The sequence below is a fragment of the Thermobia domestica genome, chromosome 14 (assembly GCF_964235325.1).
Source record: "Thermobia domestica chromosome 14, izTheDome1.hap1.1, whole genome shotgun sequence".
Classification (NCBI taxonomy): Eukaryota; Metazoa; Arthropoda; class Insecta; order Zygentoma; family Lepismatidae; genus Thermobia; species Thermobia domestica.
Genome location: NC_137467.1, coordinates 173394479 through 173412196, shown reverse-complemented (window position 1 = coordinate 173412196; position 17718 = coordinate 173394479). Strand labels below are relative to the sequence as shown.

At 37.8% G+C, this 17718-nt stretch overlaps 1 protein-coding gene and 7 non-coding genes across 8 annotated transcripts in view; 1 reads left to right on the top strand and 7 right to left on the bottom strand.

Annotated features, from left to right (window-relative positions):
• rk (G-protein coupled receptor rickets) overlaps nucleotides 1-17718 on the bottom strand; it is a 604059-nt gene that overhangs the window by 379277 nt on the left and 207064 nt on the right. The window lies entirely within an intron of this gene.
• On the bottom strand, nucleotides 11170-11251 carry TRNAS-GCU (transfer RNA serine (anticodon GCU)). The gene has a single exon. It is a non-coding gene; the product is annotated as a tRNA-Ser (tRNA).
• TRNAS-GCU (transfer RNA serine (anticodon GCU)) lies at nucleotides 11332-11413 on the bottom strand. Its single transcript has one exon. It is a non-coding gene; the product is annotated as a tRNA-Ser (tRNA).
• TRNAS-GCU (transfer RNA serine (anticodon GCU)) lies at nucleotides 11494-11575 on the bottom strand. The gene has a single exon. It is a non-coding gene; the product is annotated as a tRNA-Ser (tRNA).
• On the bottom strand, nucleotides 11656-11737 carry TRNAS-GCU (transfer RNA serine (anticodon GCU)). The gene has a single exon. It is a non-coding gene; the product is annotated as a tRNA-Ser (tRNA).
• TRNAS-GCU (transfer RNA serine (anticodon GCU)) lies at nucleotides 11818-11899 on the bottom strand. Its single transcript has one exon. It is a non-coding gene; the product is annotated as a tRNA-Ser (tRNA).
• Nucleotides 11980-12061, bottom strand: TRNAS-GCU (transfer RNA serine (anticodon GCU)). Its single transcript has one exon. It is a non-coding gene; the product is annotated as a tRNA-Ser (tRNA).
• TRNAT-AGU (transfer RNA threonine (anticodon AGU)) lies at nucleotides 12641-12714 on the top strand. Its single transcript has one exon. It is a non-coding gene; the product is annotated as a tRNA-Thr (tRNA).

Sequence of the window (17718 nt, the reverse complement as noted above, 5' to 3'; positions counted from 1 at the left end):
GGTGGGTCGGAGTTGGTCACTATGGTTCAGAGTGGTTCATAGTTGGTGGTGGGTCAGAGTGGATCACGATGGTTGATGGATCAGAGTGGGCCAATGGGGCATTTGGGTGGTGGGTGATAGTGGGTCATGATGGGTCGTGGATCAAATTTTCATTGACCCACACCATCTCTGGTTAAAATTGTACTAAAGATAAGAGGCACCGAAGATGCATGTCGGCTATTATGCTCAAATTTTGCTCATGGATAGTACTCCACCAGGAAGCAATAAATCTGAAATGGTTCACGGTATCACCTTCTAGAACTCGAGATGTAGGGGTTTGTCTGATTGGCTAAATTAAGACGTCAATTATTTATCCAACAACCAAGCTTTTTATGATCGTTTCCGTGGGGAAGTCAGAAGAACACGTGACTAGTAATCGTAATATTGATAGTTTGCGCCCACCCCGGGTATTTGTTTTGTGTTTTTTTGATTCACCTAAATATAAACAAATCACACATATAGGCATTTTGACATATTTTGGGAGAGTAATTTTGTGGTTCGTTGGCGTTTCATCGCGTCTCTGCTGCTGGTAGTAAAGTTTTCAAAATGGAACTTGGGCCACCACGGATCATCGCTGCGGGGCCACCAATTTCTGGCGAGAGGTCAATAGTTGATCATCTGTAGTCCACCGACGCTTACAGCTTAGAGTAATGAACGATATCTTTGCCTTGTAGAGTTCATGACTACCGACGTCGGCAGTCAACTAGCTTTTAGTATTCCTTTACTAACCATCTATTGTTCATGTTTGTACACGGTGTTGTCATAATAATAATAATAATAATAATAATAATAATAATAATAATAATAATAATAATAATAATAATAATTATTATTATTATTATTATTATTATTATTATTATTATTATTATTATTATTATTATTATTATTATTATTATTATTATTATTATTATTATTATTTGTAGTAATAGTAGTATAATTGATGATAGAATAATTATTGTCTATGTATTGTCTAGGTAGGACTACACACAGGATTTGGCTCGTTTTGGTTCGACTTGACTCTAATCCGAGTCGAGTTGGAAGATATTTTTCGCGCCGAGTCCAAGAGTAGACCTCAAAGATGTCTGTTTCGAGTCGAGTCGAGTATCAAAGAAAAGTCGTTCGTGCCCATCCCTACTAATGAGAGCTTAATCGGAGTTAAGCGAAATTGAAAGTCTCACTATTTATCTAAGCGACCCCGAAAACTATGAATCTAATATCGATCATTTTCTAGCAATCTTTTATATGTATCCCCCTCCCATTCACCATAGGTAACCCAACAGCACTCTTTTTGAAACTATAAGAAATGTGGTTAAAATTACTCTAGGCCAGTGGTTCTCAATCTAATTCCTATCACGATCCCCTTTTATCACACGCTCTTGCCAGCGACCCTTTTATAATTTGTTTTATAATAAGCTTGTGTGGGATTTTTAACATACCTATTTCTATAATAGTAGAATCCATTTTTTTGTTTATAGTGAACAGTGCCATGGAAAATCAGCGCCCGGGGCGAGAGTATAGTACGATGCAGTGATTTATTTGTGGATTTTGTAGAAGGGGGGAATATTTATACAAGATTGTGTTCCGTATAACAGAATAACTTTAAAGTGGGGTTGGGACAACGTTATTTTTAAACCTATCTACTTTGAAATTATGGTACTAGTTTGATAGGAGACCCCCAGGTTCATCATTTTTTAAACTATTTTAAAAACAATTTTATGATAAACACGGATAGGTACGTTAGATAAGATTTGGTTAGGTAGATTAAATTGCATGCGTTAGTTACCTTACTACTTTTTGTCCTATTGCTGAGGACAAGTGTAGAGCATCCAGTAAAAGCCCTATAGTTGCCTTGCAATCTGCACACTTTGTCATAACAAGTGTCACACTCCTACGTAAAACGGTTTTGCTATGACAAGTAATTCTTTAATCTGTTCTAATTTGGTCCTTAAAGATCAAATTCCCCGCCCGAACAATAAATACAACAAAAGGTAAGAGTTTACTTTGGGCAGAAAAGTGATAGGTGCACATATACTTGAGCCTAATTTTATTAAATAGAAGGGGAAAGACGTTACTAAATGTCATTCCTCATTATAAGTAAGTTTTCGTACCATTTTGCTCCTTGTAGGTACTTAATAAAATTAGATTCAGGGGTGTGTGAACCTATCAATGTTCTGCTAAAAGTAAACTTTTGGCCAACGAAACATACTGGCATTAAAATGAATCCAGAATTGAACAAAGACAGGGTTAAGCTGAAGCATGATTTACGGCATGTTATCTAACACTGTCTTTAGAAATTAACAATACTTTCTCACCGTACCTCACTTTACGAATACGTAGAATAGTGTAGCAATACGAGGTTGTTTTACATCGGATACCATCTTTTTCCCAGTTGGTTGGTTGGTAGTAGCATGATGTCATGATGTCCATTTCTTATCCAGCTGATGACATACTTTTCGCATTGAACGAGGTAATATCTGGTCCATTAACGTTTATGAAAAGAATAAATTCGAGGATTTTTACAGATAAATGGTTTCTAGTATCAGTATGCTGGAAGTTTAAGCTGGAAAAGCCTCTCTCACACTCTGCAGAAGAAACTGGAAGAACACTGATTTCCATGTTAAGATTTTGTAGATTTGGGCCAATATTAGATTTCATCTTATGTTCTCGAAATTCCTGAAGAATTTTGGCTGAATCATCAGAGGAAAATTTTAATTCTTTTATTTTTTATTTTTCTTTTTTATTTTATTTTATTTTATTTTTGAAATTTGCATTACTTCTTTGTCGCCGTTTAACTTTCTTGCAGACAATTCTCGCCACTTGGACTGTAGCAAAACCTCTGCCCCACTGAAAGTTTCGAGCGTATGTTATCTGCTAGACCCTTGCAATCTTATTTTGTGTCACTTCTCAAGATAATTGTCTAAGGGTTTTGCCAGTGAGACTCCACAAAACTGACCAGTTTCTTCAAACTGACGTAATTGTTCCATGGACATGCCCCTTTTTCTTTCAACGCTATCAGAACATTTACAGTTTTTCAATTTTGCTTGTTACCTGTACAAGGGATGCAGACCTTTATTGTAAAAACAGGCTAAGGATATGTAGAGGTTCCAGCGCATCTCGAATCATGGACATTTCATAAACGAAGTTCCACTTAGTGACTTTTACGTACAGATCTGAAAATATTGCACGCTGCTGAAAGCTTCTCCGGAAATTTGTAGAAGCTCCTCAAAAGTGTTCCACTAGCGCAGATAGGGCTTCCGCAATGCTTCTACTGAACGGTATGAAGAGCCTAACCACCGTACATAAAAAACTTTAATAATATTATAGAAGCGAATACTTAGTTCTCGTGATATTAATTCGATTTCTCTCCTGTTATTCGGGGACATTGAGTAAACACCGTGCAATCGCTCTAGGCTTTGGAAATGAACCATATCTGAAATCGTATTTACAACGTTCTGAACAGCCAGTTCCAGCTTATGACTCATGCAGTGAAACACGAATAAATTGGTGTCTAATTCTCGCTGGAGTAAAGAAACAGCACCATTATTTCGCCTTGCATGTTATTTGGGCCATCTATACAAACTACTATGTCTTTCCCGTAATATCATTTTGGAAATATTCATACTTTCACATCTTTTAACTATGGAATCACAAACCTCTCTGCTTCTTGTTACCTATATCTCAAATAAACCTAAAAATATATTGCTACACACCTGATTAACTACAGACGGATATACACAATGAGAACAGATTTATGAGACACAGTGGAGGATTCGTTCATCATTAGCGTGAAGGGTTGATCGGAATTCGCAAGATACTGGGTCATTTTTCGTTCATTTCTGTAGCTACAAAGTCAAAAATATTTGAATACGTAACATTAGAGTAGAGAACTTGTTCGAGGTTCATTCCATTTATTTCTTACTATTTAATAAGATGCAAGGTAAACGACAGACGATTTTGCGCAATAACATAAGCAGTTCTAAATATCACAGTTGTTTTTTCAACACGAAATTCATTCACAATTAACACGAAAGCCTCTTACTTTCTTACTTTGTGTACCGGAATTACTTGCCTTTTAATCGTCAAGAGCTTTTCCTTTATTAAAATATAGTTTAATATCCATTTCCTTATGTTCGTTTTAAGATGTTTGTCAACGAAGAAACTATCAATTTATAACTGCAGTGACTGCTCACTAATAACTAAAAATGTTTATTATTATTATTATTATTATTATTATTATTATTATTATTATTATTATTATTATTATTATTATTATTATTATTATTATTATTATTATTATTATTGTGCTACTCAGATGAAGTATGATAATCAGTGGTATCAGCTGCAAGATTTTTCTTCGGGAAACAATTCTATAAACAAGACCAGCATAGCTCGCAACAATAAACATACTTAAAAAAGTAAAGAATTGTTACTAAAATATGGAGTTGAGTTATTGTACTTTAAAACCGATTGTATAGCCTACAAAGGATGGAAAATATCTTCCCAGGCTGGGAAGACAGAATTAAACCTAGAGACAGGGAAACCAAAACTCAGAAGGGGGGAAATTCCCAGGCTTCCCTGGCTACAAATAAATCCCTGGTACGATGTCACCGTATATATGAGTGACGTCGACAGACTAGCTACGGAGCGCCACCATGGTTGGCACGAAGCTCAATAACATTTTCAAAATAAACCCTACCTTTCCTTAATTTTGAGCACATTTTATTACGTTTTTCCTTCTATTTTACACATGTGCACATGCACTTTCCTAACATGAGTAACACACTTCCTCCGAAATGTGTGGCCCCTTTTTTCGGCGCCCGGCACTGACAGTGGATACAGTAACTGTAATATCTATATTCCCAACGACTAAGGTGCTGGTTCAAGATGGATGTTAAACTCCTTCATTGAAGAGGCCATTAACGTATCCGATCTAAGCCCACAACTTCTCGACCAAATAATAGAATGATCATGCAACAAGTCTTTGCAACTGGTTTTTTGTAACGAAAACTTAAACAAGTTCTGCCTGATGAGGAGAAAAGAATATCCTGGTCTGGGCATTGCTGCTTTAAAAGTAATAATTCCATTTGCTATATCGTACTTGTGCGAAAGTGTTTTTTTTATGGTAAACATTAAAACAAAGATAAGAAATCGCTTATCAGTTGAAAATGGCTTGATAATGTTCGTCATGAAGATTGAACCGGACATTGCTGCACTAGTGAAATTACACCATGCTTAGGTGTTTCATTAGGTTTTAATTTTAATTGTATTTCAATGTGCAGGTTTTGTTGCATGTGTATTTTTCTAGTATTTCTATATACAGTTCTTATTAGTTTTATATCATACCTCTTTGATTTAAATTCATTTTTAAACAACTCTACTAACTAACTAACTCTATGGCCTCTGGAACCCGGAGGTTCAATGCCGCGTTCACAAAAGCTCTACACTGACTTCTATCCTTAGCCAATTGGATCCAGTTTCTACTTTGTATTCATATCTCAGCGAGATCCATCTTAATATTGTCCTCCCATCTGCGCCTAGGTCTTCCTAATGGTCGTTTTCCGATTGATCTTCCAGTCAAGATTTTGAAAGCGTTTCTACTTTCTTCCATTCTAGCTACATGACCTGCCCACCTAAGCCTTCTAGACTTGACGACCCTAACAATGTTGAGTAAACCGTATAAATTATGTAGTTCCTCGTTATGAAGTTTCCGTTCCCCATTCCCGTTCCTCTTGGGTCCGAATATTCGTCTAAGGATCTTGTTTTCAAATACTTTCAGTCTATGTTCTTCCCTCAGAGTAAGTGACCATGTTTCGCAGCCATACAGAACAACAGACATGATTATCGTTTTGTATATTTTAAGTTTCAAATTCCTCGACAGAATTCGCGACGACAAGAGATTTTGAACCGAATAGTAACACGAATTCCCTGCTTTTAGTCGACATTTAATTTCTCCGTGAGTACGATTTTCCTCTGTTAATATTGATCCTAGATATTTGAAAGTATCCACTTTATCAAAAGTATTATTTAATATTTTAACGCATCCATAATTTGCTGTATTCCGGTCCCGTATAAATGCAGATAAGAGAGAGTTGAGAGAGAGCGATTAAGGAATTACCGCTCTCAATCTCTTCACTTTACTTTTGCGATTCGCGAATTTCTTACGTGACAGTTTGGGGCTAGCTAGTTTTTTGTCTTGGACCACGATCCGATTTTCGATATGCTCTACCTAAATGCTGTAATGCGAATATTGAGAAGTTATCTGCGATGAAAGTAGCTGCAAATAAATACATTACATAACTTATTTATTGCTATTACACGATTTTTTAAATTTGTATTCAATATTCACACATAACACACCGACGTTCTGTCAATACCTCAGATGTTATATTTTAAAGATAAGAATTACTTATGTCGTGAAATGATATGAATATATATATTCAACTGATATATACAACTGATGATATGAATATATATATTCAACTGATATATACAACTGATGAATTGTAATGTAACTATTTTACATAATTTTCATGCATTGAGGAAAGTAGAATATCATAAAGGAATCTCAGCTGAACGGGTATCGAACTCACGATTTAAACGCTCGGTGGTGTACCACTGAGCTAACATGACCGCTTTTCGGAAGCTGCTTCTGAAATATAACTGAGCTCATACGTAAATGCTCTTTTCCGTATGGAAATCACAATGACGAAACGAGAGTGGGAATACATAGTCTCGAAATATTGTATCATTAAGTATTTCAATGTTACTTTTTTCTACACTTAATACCATTTCAACATGTCTTATTGTATTTAACAGAAGGAAAAACATATCTGTACATCGTTTCCCGATTACTAAGGTTGGCTTTGGAGGTTCGAACCAGCAGCTTTAGTTTACTGTTTTCCGAAGATACCCGAAGTTGGACTTCGAAAGAGTTTGTCTCAAAACAGCTATCATCATATCGCTCAATCTGTTTGGTATATGGTATATGTTTTTATACGTGTAAAGTCAGTATAACAATTCATTCTTTAAACAGCTTTTCGTATGTATTAATATTCCTTTATAAAAACTGATTTATTATTATTATTACGGCGCACCATTTTCAGATTTCTTTCGCGAGTCGTTGACCAAGTCGTTCCCCACTAGCGTTGCCAGACTCACAGCTCGGAATTATTCCAAAACCTGATCGAACTTATGCTAGATTCGGTCAAATTATGCTAGATCCTCATAATTACTAATTCAGGAGTTTAAAAAAAACGAAGTTGAGATACGATAACGTAACTTAAAATACACAGAGAGAAGAATGCATGGATAGAACTCAATACTTCACACACCAAAATTTTAACTCAACTAAATTAATGCAGTCGTTGCCAGACTCAATGGCGTATATATCGTATAAATGAATGCAAAGTTTTTGTTTACATATTTTGAAAGAAAATTACTTCGCAGCATAAGCGGAGTTGGGAATCGTCTGCTGGTGGGGGGGGGGCAGACTTTTGGTCGGTCTCGGAGCTGTCATTTCAGGAATAAATATGATCATGAAGTCAGAAATAAAGATGGTGAAGTTGTCAAAAAGTTGGGGGGAGAATGGCCCCCATAGCTCCGCCCATGCCTCGGAGTTAAAGGATTAGAAAACCCTGGGTGGAGCCACAAAATAGCCCAAAGACGTTTCGAACTTACTTCGGAAAATAAGACTGCCTGTATGGTTTACCGACTGTATGAATCAATGGAAGAGGATACATTTCTGCCGTTCTTTTTCTTCCCACGACCAACTTCTTTCTCATCTCCAGGTTTTACGGCTTTTTGATAAACTTGCTGAAATTGTGCTAGATTTGGGCAGGATGCTAAAAGCAAGATGCTAGATGCTAGAGACATGCAAATTATGCTAGATCTAGCATCATTATGCTAGATCTGGCAACGCTGTTCCCCACAATAGGCGTGTCGTGCAAGTAACCAATCACACGTCAGGTACTAGCTTTTACCTATTGCTTCCTTCTCACAGCTCAGAACATTGGTAACTATGGATAGATGTACAGCAGTAATTACTTTATGGGAGTTGGAAGGTTATTCTGCAACTGCAGCTAGCAGGCGAGTAGGTGTCCCGGCCTCTACAGGAAGGCGATGGATTCGGAAATATGGCGCTACAGATCAGACTGATAATTTACGATCTCCTGGTCGTCCGCATGTGTCAACCGAAGCCCAAGATGCGAGATTAGTAAACGAAGCCCGGTTAGACCCACTAAGGACGTCTAGACAGCTAAGGGAAGTTTCTCTCTTTCCTGGTAGTAAGCATACAGCTCTGCGAAGACTTCATCATGCTGGGTTACGTGGCCGTGTTGCTGCCGTGAAGGGAAAACTCTCAGACGACCACAAAATTTACCGTCTCGCGTTTGCACAGGCGAATGTGGGTCTCAATTGGGAAAACGTAGTTTTCTCAGATGAATCCATATTCACAACATCAAAGGAGGGACGCCGTTTTGTGTATCGTCCGAGAGGCACCCGATATGACCATGGATATGTGGCTGCTTGCAATCGCAGTGGCCATGTATCTATTTTATGTTGGGGTTGGATTTCCAGTCGCGGAGCAGGACAGCTTCATAGAATTGAAGGACATCTGGACAATGCTCAGTACTTAGACATTATCAGTAATATCATGGTGCTATCTGTACGGGTATTTCAGCCTGATGGTGTAATTCAGATCCAGCAATACCAGTCGCCAATACATACTTCCCGTGTGATTCAGGAATGGTTCGCAGGGCACCCTGAGATTGATTTAATCGACTGGCCGCTCGTGGAGCAGACCTCAATCTCATGAAAAATATGTGGGCAGAAGTAAAGCGTACTCTAAGGGAAAGTTGGCCTGAGGCAGATCCACCAAGAACTCAGGATGACCCGTAGCATCTTCTTTCCGAAGCATGGCTGGAGGTAGGGGAAGGAGATAGATTTGTCACCCATGTAATAGATTCCATGCCCAGAAGAATGGAGCGTGTAATAAATTCAGAAGGGTCTTGGACACAATATTAATGTCCCCGCCTTAACTCCCGAAAACAGCCCTTTTCAGGGCTACCTAAACGCTTCTGAAAATATTTCTAGAAGTAAACCACTCCTTGTATCCGATTTCTGTGCAATCCTACTAACAAAAGAATGATAATTAGCTGTAGGCTTTGAACTCAAGACCTCTTTATTGGCAAGTCAGTACTCTACCAGTGAGCTAACATGAACACGCAAACCCAACCTGAAGAAACACGACTTTCAATTTCTGGTATTCGATGACAATGATGCTCATATACTTGGCAAATGTTGTATTCAACTTGGGATATTCCGCAACACACACACACACACACACATAAACAAAGCGAAAGAGAGAGAGAGAGAGAGATGAATATACAAAAGCATATTCAATGTATTGGAATGAGACTCTAAGTAACGACATTCCGTTCTAAAGAGAATTTGTGTTTCTTCCCGTGACGTTAAGGGGATCGGGAAAAGTTATGTGTCTTGAAGCAGGATACGACTTTGGATACTCTGTTTATACACTTTCTATATCCGTAGGAATATATTGTATTTCACGAATGTAAATGACATGCTGTAATGAGAATATTGAGAAGTTACATCTGTATGACAAATAGATGCAAATAAATACACTACATAACTTATTTATTGCTATTAAATGATTTTCCTAACTTGTATTTACATCCTCATATATAATACCGACCTACTGTGAAAATTATCTCAGGTGTTATATTTTAAACATAATAATTACTATGTTCTGCAATGATTATGTTATATATACACAAGTTATAAATATGTATTCTAATGTAATTATTTTATATAATTTTTCATGCATTGCGGAAAATATAATTTAAAAAAAAGGATTAACCTAGACGGGATTCGAACTCTTAACCTTATGATTTGAAATCCGACAGCTTACCAATGAACTAACAGAAGGACTTCTAGAGCTATGCTTCTAGCGATGTATAACGGATCTCAAGATAATTATGACATTCATATCCATTACAAACGCTGTTTCTATTCTACTTTGACTTTTATTTTAGTACTCAGGCGATAATTATATTCTATTTCTTAACTTTGAGCATTCTTTTACATATGGAAAGATTCTTTAACGTATTTAAATGTTCCATTACGTATGGAGAGCTAAATGACAAACAAGCATGTGCTGACATTAAAAAAAAAAAGGTTTCGAAATATTGTATCATTAAGTATTTCAATCAATGTTGCTTTTTTAAACACTTGGTAACAAGTCTTATTATATTGAAAAGAAGAAAAACACATCTGCAAACTTTTTCCCGATTGCAAAGGCTGGCGTGGAGGTTCGAACCTGACTTACTTTTTCCCGAAGATACCCGAAGCTGGACTTAGAAAATTTTTGCCTCAAAACACCAATAAAGAATGCGCTCAACCTTTTTGAGACAAGGTGTACCACACTTACTTGACACTTAGTCTTCTGTTCCAAGCGCTGCTATCGGCTGAAGGAATTTCACTCCCTTTCGCTAAAGCTCTCTCGCTTAGCAACAGCTGAACCCTTAGTAGTCCAACGCCCTAACCACTCGGCCACATTGTCCTACCTAGAGTTCAGCGTCTTTCAAAAAACATCACAGTTAAAGCATTGAAACTATCTTTTTGTAGATAGTGTATTGGTAAAAAATTGTTGATAAATAGTGCAAAGCAGTATTCTTTCTGATTTTTTTTATGTATAACTGTTTAGCCACAAACTAGCTCTAATTAAAAAGAAGTGGAATACCTCGACGCAATGTAATTATTTAGTTTACCTATTTTACAGTGTGTTATCTCATTTACTGAAATCACCATTTGACAAAGATACGGACCCTTGGATGTCCAGGATGATTAGGAACGTTTGATGCGCAATTCCTAAACTGACACAACCACGACGGTTCCATCTCGGAAGCGTCAGCTTCTGACCGCTTCTATTGAGACAGGGTTTCTTACAAGTTGTGTTGGTTTTAGTGTCCTTTTCAGCAGCGAAGTTATATGAGACGTGAACCTAATGAATAACATAGAATCCAAACCACATGAGCTCTCACCAGGAATTAAATCCGGATCTCCCACACCAAACTGTATTGGCGATATATGTAAGAATAAAATTAATGAAATAGACGAGGATGGGATTCGAACCCACGCGGACAGAGCCCATTGAATTAGCAGTCCAACGCCTTAACCACTCGGCCACCTAGTCCGTTGAAGAAATACTTCCTACTTTTAGTTATACGGGAAGTATAAGTAATCTAACGGAAAGGAGAAAAGTATAAAACTATACGACGAGGATGGGATTCGAACCCACGCGGGCAGAGCCCATTGGATTAGCAGTTCAACGCCTTAACCACTCGGCCACCTCGTCCAATGAATAAATGTTTTCTACTTTTAGTTATATGGGAAGTATAAGTAATCTAACGGAAAGGAGAAAAGTATAAAACTATACGACGAGGATGGGATTCGAACCCACGCGGGCAGAGCCCATTGGATTAGCAGTCCAACGCCTTAACCACTCGGCCACCTCGTCTGTTTATAAAAAATACTTTGTTCTTATTGATATAGAAATTAGGAATAGTATAACGGAAAGGAGAAAGTATAAAAGAGAATCGACGAGGATGGGATTCGAACCCACGCGGGCAAAGCCCATTGGATTAGCAGTCCAACGCCTTAACCACTCGGCCACCTCGTCCAATGAACAAATATTTCCTACTTTTAGTTATATGGGAAGTATAAGTAATCTAACGGAAAGGAGAAAAGTATAAAACTATACGACGAGGATGGGATTCGAACCCACGCGGGCAGAGCCCATTGGATTAGCAGTCCAACGCCTTAAACACTCGGCCACCTCGTCTGTTTATAAAAAATACTTTGTTCTTATTGATATAGAAATTAGGAATAGTATAACGGAAAGGAGAAAGTATAAAAGAGAATCGACGAGGATGGGATTCGAACTCACGCGGGCAAAGCCCATTGGATTAGCAGTCCAACGCCTTAACCACTCGGCCACCTCGTCCTCCATACATTTATCTAGAGTTCTGCGTCTTTCAAAAACCATCACAGTTAAAGCATTCAAACTATATTTTTGTGGATAGTGCATTGGTAAAAAATTGTTGATAAAGAGTGCAAAGCAGTATTTTCTGATTTGTGTGTGTGTGTAATTTTAATTATAATTGCAATTCATGGCATATGAAGTATTTACAGTGAAACAGTGTAATACATGTATAAGAAAAGAATGATGAGCATGCGAATCCAACCCATCTGGAGAGAGACTAACAGTAGGGCAGTTAAGAAATGAGATTGGGTGTCAGTCTATAAAGAATAAATGCGTAACAAAGTATTGTGGAATCAACTTATCGTGGGTTATCAAGGAGTATCAAACGACCAACTTTTAACAATTATCACATTTCTTTGCCAAATATAAGAAACTAAGGCAAGTGCAGTAAAAAACCAAAGGTCCCTAAGTAAAACAATCTTATGGAGTAGGAATTGACGAGCTAGCATGGAGTGAAAACTTCGATCTAACATGTGTATGTGCTGATAACTGTGTGTATATGGGTCAGATTACGAGCGTTCCCTGATGCCTATGTAAGGAGGCGCCGTGGCTTAGTTGGTTAAAGCGCCTGTCTAGTAAACAGGAGATCGAGGGTTCGAATCCCTCCGGTGCCTCAAATATTTTCCTGGTGGCAATAGCCGAGTGGTCTTTGGCGTTCAGCTTTGGGCCATGACGCGCAATTCATTGGAGGTTCGAGTTCTACTAAAGTCCATATTTCGATCCCTGGCCCGGTAATGGACAACATTTTGCTCGTAGGTTGTATCAGGGGTACACCCTACTCCCGTTTCCTCCTACTTTCTCATGCCACCAATTTTCCATCATCATTTACTTGTCTTAATTACGTCTCCGTTAGACTTAAGGGCATAATCATGTGACGTTAAACTCAAAGAATTCATTATGAGTCTCTGTGAAGAACATGGTTGGAATTTTAACTGTCCTCGATATATTTGTGTTTGTGTCCCTGTGCCCTTTGTTAAGGGTTTTAAAACCCTGTACAAGGACATTCGGGTGCTCAGGAAATCTGAGGAACGATAGTTGATCTCTTAAAAAAAAAAAAAAGTGGATATCATGCGCGCATTTTTCGTCAGAGACCTGGGCTAGATTTCCAGCAGAAGGTCATGTGGTTCGGGTCCCACATTAAGCTGTAGCTCTAAGACGTAGCTGTAGCTGTAGCTGTAGTTAAGCTTATACAGTCTAGCTGTTGAACAGGACGCTAAATTCAAATCCAGTCCAACTCCGTCAATGATTTTCTGATTACAAAAAGAAAGACAAGACTAAAAAATATTTAAGTTTTACGTCCCACGATTATGCCGGATAGGCTAAAGGAGACGGTGATGAAGAAAGTGGGACCCCGATACAACCCACGCACACGGTTTTTGTCCACCACAGGGTTCACCTGGCGCGAGTTTGAAGAAAAGAAATGGCACATTAGTTCAATCTGACCAAAGTCAATTAGTACTTTTAATGCAACAGTTTCAATGAAAGCTTCATCAACATATTAAAGTTGTATTTTGTTATATTAATAATCGAAAGCTGCAGAAGGAAATAGATTATTATTATAAATTATAACTTTAATACGAGGGCCATTCGGAAAGTAACCCGATTGGTTAAAAAGGAAACACTAGAGTAAATGAGAAGAATTTATTATATGCATCTGAAAACTACTTCTTTGCTCTACATAGCTTCCATAAAAATTCAAGCACCTATCATATCTTTCCACTAGCTTAGAAATTCCTTAATAAAAATCTCCAGCCTATGTCTTTATTCAGCCTGTGAACTCATATTTCTGCTTCTCATCATTACCAAAGCGCTGAGATCCAAACTACTTCTTCATGTGCATAAAGAGATAACAATCACGGTTTTCAGGAATTTTTTCCATCAATTTTCTGAACGAATTTCATCCGAGACCACTGATGGCCTGCCACTCCTCTCTTTGTCATGAATGTTTGCTCGTCCATTTTTAAATGCACGAACAACTTCACTCATTACACTTGGTCCATACTCAGCACAAGGTTCACGATAAATATCTGCTACCGAATATTGTTTCGCCGTAAGAAGACATAACAGCTCGCACCTCGCACTTGGCGGCGTTTTCTATTGCAGAACATGCTTTGAGACATTACGAAAATGGAGCTAGTGATCAGACAACCTTCACTCTACCACAGCTGGATTCAGACTAGGGATGGGCAAAACCGGTTTTTACAAAAACCGAAAACCGGTTTCTATAAAAACCGAAACCCGAAAAACCGACATTTCGGTTTTTACCGAAACCGGTTTCGGTTTTCTCCAAAACCGGTTCGGTTTTCTCCAAAACCGGTTCGGTTTTCTCCAAAACCGGTTCGTTTTTTTCCGGAACCGGTTTCGGTTTTTTTCCAAAACCGGTTCGGTTTTTCACCGAAACCGGTGAAAACTTTTTGAAAACACACAAAACTATTTCTGTGGAAATGGATTCGGTTTCCGGAGAACAACGAAACACCATTCTGGTCAGAAATAGAACAAATTTTGGAAAAAAACCGGAATCGGTTTTGAAGAAAACCGAAACCGGACCAGGTAAAAAACCGAACCGGTTTTGGAGAAAACCGAGAACCGGTTTTTTGAAAAGTTTCAAAAACCGGTTTCGGTTTTTCTAGAAACCGAAAACCGAAAAACCGGTTTTTGTGCCCACCACTAATTCAGACTGATCTACCGCGCACGTCTGTGCAAAGACGGTAGCGCTACCCTCAGTACTTTACGCACAGTGACCAATCGAAGGTTACTTTCCGAACGCGCCTCGCATATTCATTAAGATTTCGATTCAGTGACATTAACGGATCTACTGTTTACAGTGAACAAGTGTCCCATTAAAAAAATGAAAAATCTTCATAGACTCAAAATATATAATAAAAAATGTTTGTATGTTCTATGTTAAATCGAAACTTTTAATCCATAGTAGCTATAATCCACTCTTGCCCCTATTAAATATAGCATTACAACATAAAGGCTAACCTATATTTTCGTGGCCAAGAATCAACCAAATAATTCATAATCTCTTAATCATAAACTATCTTTTTCGTCTTCTTTTTCGGTTGCAGGGTATAAACAATAAACAGAAAGAAGACAGTTGAATATTATAATCCACTCTGAGAAGCAGTTCCAAACCATATTAGGCATCTATAAATACGTTTCCGGGAGGAATAATGAATATTAATAATCTCATCCCTCCTCCACCTCCCCCCCCCAAAAAAAAAGAGAGAGACAAATGGAATATCTAATTTGAGATCTCCTAAAAACAAGGACTATTTTCTCATCAAACCTACGTACGAGTAATTTTAAGCTTCAGTTTTATTTTCTTCCTCTTTAGAAGCCTGTTTTCGTATTGCCTTTAACTCGTCACTAGATGTCTCTAATTGAGTTGCTCAATAGAAAATGTGGGCGTTGATCGTCAGTTATTATTTTAGAATAGACAAGGAAAAAAGAGCTTTACAGTGTTGCCATGTATCTGTTCCAATTAAATAAAACAAAAAAGAGGATTCAATCTTAGGCAGCAATATCTGCTTTTATGCAGACATCTTCTAGTATTTTTGATCGTCCTAGGTAAAACAAATGAACTAAAAAAATCTACTGTTCATTAACCTAACGTGATAGGCTATGAAAAAATATATTCCCCGACACGCTCTTGCTCGGAGTCTGACAAACTTAAGGATTGGTGTTCCTCTTAAAGCAATGGTTCCCAACCTTTTTTGACTTTAAGACACATGACTTCGTGACACACTTAATTGGCCTTTTATTTAACAATCTTATATATAAAAGAGAACGTACAAATCCTTTGTTACCTCATCACGCTAATACGGCTGAACCAATTTCTTTTATTTTTGGGGGGTTATTAGGATTTGGACCCTAGATGGTTTTTATCATATCACTTTAATTTTTAATTACCAGTGTCTTGAGATAATTGACCATTCAAGTGACCGTACAAATCCTTTGTTAGTTCATCATAGGTATAAAAATAAACGTATTTATATGCAACCCGCATGACCGTGTCACTCGGCGGTTAACATAAATGACAGGCGCTATAATGTTAACATTTACTGCAATCTACTATGGTTTTTATCATATCACTTGAAAGCGAAAAAGTAAAAATTATCTAAGTAACAAAGTTTATTGCGTTCCGGGGTGACCGCAGCGAAGCGGGGCGGGTTAACATAAATGACAGGCGATATAATGTTAACATTTACTGCAATCTTCTATGGTTTTTATCATATCACTTGAAAGCGAAAAAGTAAAAATTATCTAAGTAACAAAGTTTATTGCGTTCCGGGGTGACCGCAGCGAAGCGGGGTGAACGCTGCTAGTTTATAATAATATAAAACAACACATTTTTATAAAGTAGAGACTCTATGTAGTGCTAGGCGTAGTTCCTGCCACGGGAGTCGTTGACTTCGTACAGTCTGTCACACAATCGAATGTAACTAAATTAATAACGTTTCATAAATTTAAATTCTAAAATTTCGTGACATACCATATGAGACTGCGTGATACACCGGTACGGAAGAACTGGTATAAAGGATTAATTATAATTTTCATAATAGAATACGTTTATAATTTTAAAACGTTTATCTGTATGAGTGAGATAAGTAACACATTAAAAAAAAAGTAGAAATGTAAAATTTAATGCAACATTTTGTCATTTACCGGAGGTTGTGAAATGATGTTTTAATAAGGAAACGATTACAGAGATAGGGAAAACAAAGTATCCTTACAGTTCGATCATGTAAAAGCAAATACAATCTGTATGCGGTAGGGAACCAATGTGCGAATACAAACTGGCGGGGAGGCGACTGAAACATTTCAAAGTCAAATATTGCGCAGGCGAGATAGGTTGGAGTGGATTACAGGTGGGAGATTGGAAGAGAATAGGAAGCCATTTTATACGAATATCATAATAGTTACCACAGACATCGTTGGAGCGTTGAACGATGTACTTTCTGTGTTGGTACTGATTATGAAAACACGTCAGTCATTAAAGTGCAGCGACGGTTCAGACATTTCATTGTTACCTGTCATTACGCTAATGGTCCATTGTAGTGTTCTTCTGAAATGGCATCCTATCCACTTTCCATCCCCCAGCGCAACTCACTTCAAGCTATTGCGCATGCGCAACATTCAACTTCGAAATGTTGTTGTTGAGTTGAGTTGATTTTTAGTTTAGCGTCCCTTTCAGCAACTAGGCTATATGAGACGTGGACCTACTGATTAACGTGGAATCCGAACCACATGAGCTCCAGCCGGGAATCGAACCCAGATCTCCCACGCCAAAGGCGCGTACGCTAACGGCTTAGCCACGAGGGAGCTCAACTTCGAAATGTGTCAGTCGGCTCCGCGCCACCCTGTATTGCGGCGGAATTTCAAATTATTAAAATAAATAAACCTGCCTAGTCGGACCTTGTAATAAATCAATTTCTAAAATTTATAAATTATTTATTTATTTTACTTGCAAGACTGGACAACTGGAAATCGTGAATTTTCGCTTTACCAAGAACCAAATAGACAATCTTTCCTAAACAGTGGTGTAGACAAAAATTCATCAAGGAGGGTTAAAGGTTCCAAGACCATATTGTTTCAGAATTTTTGTATACATA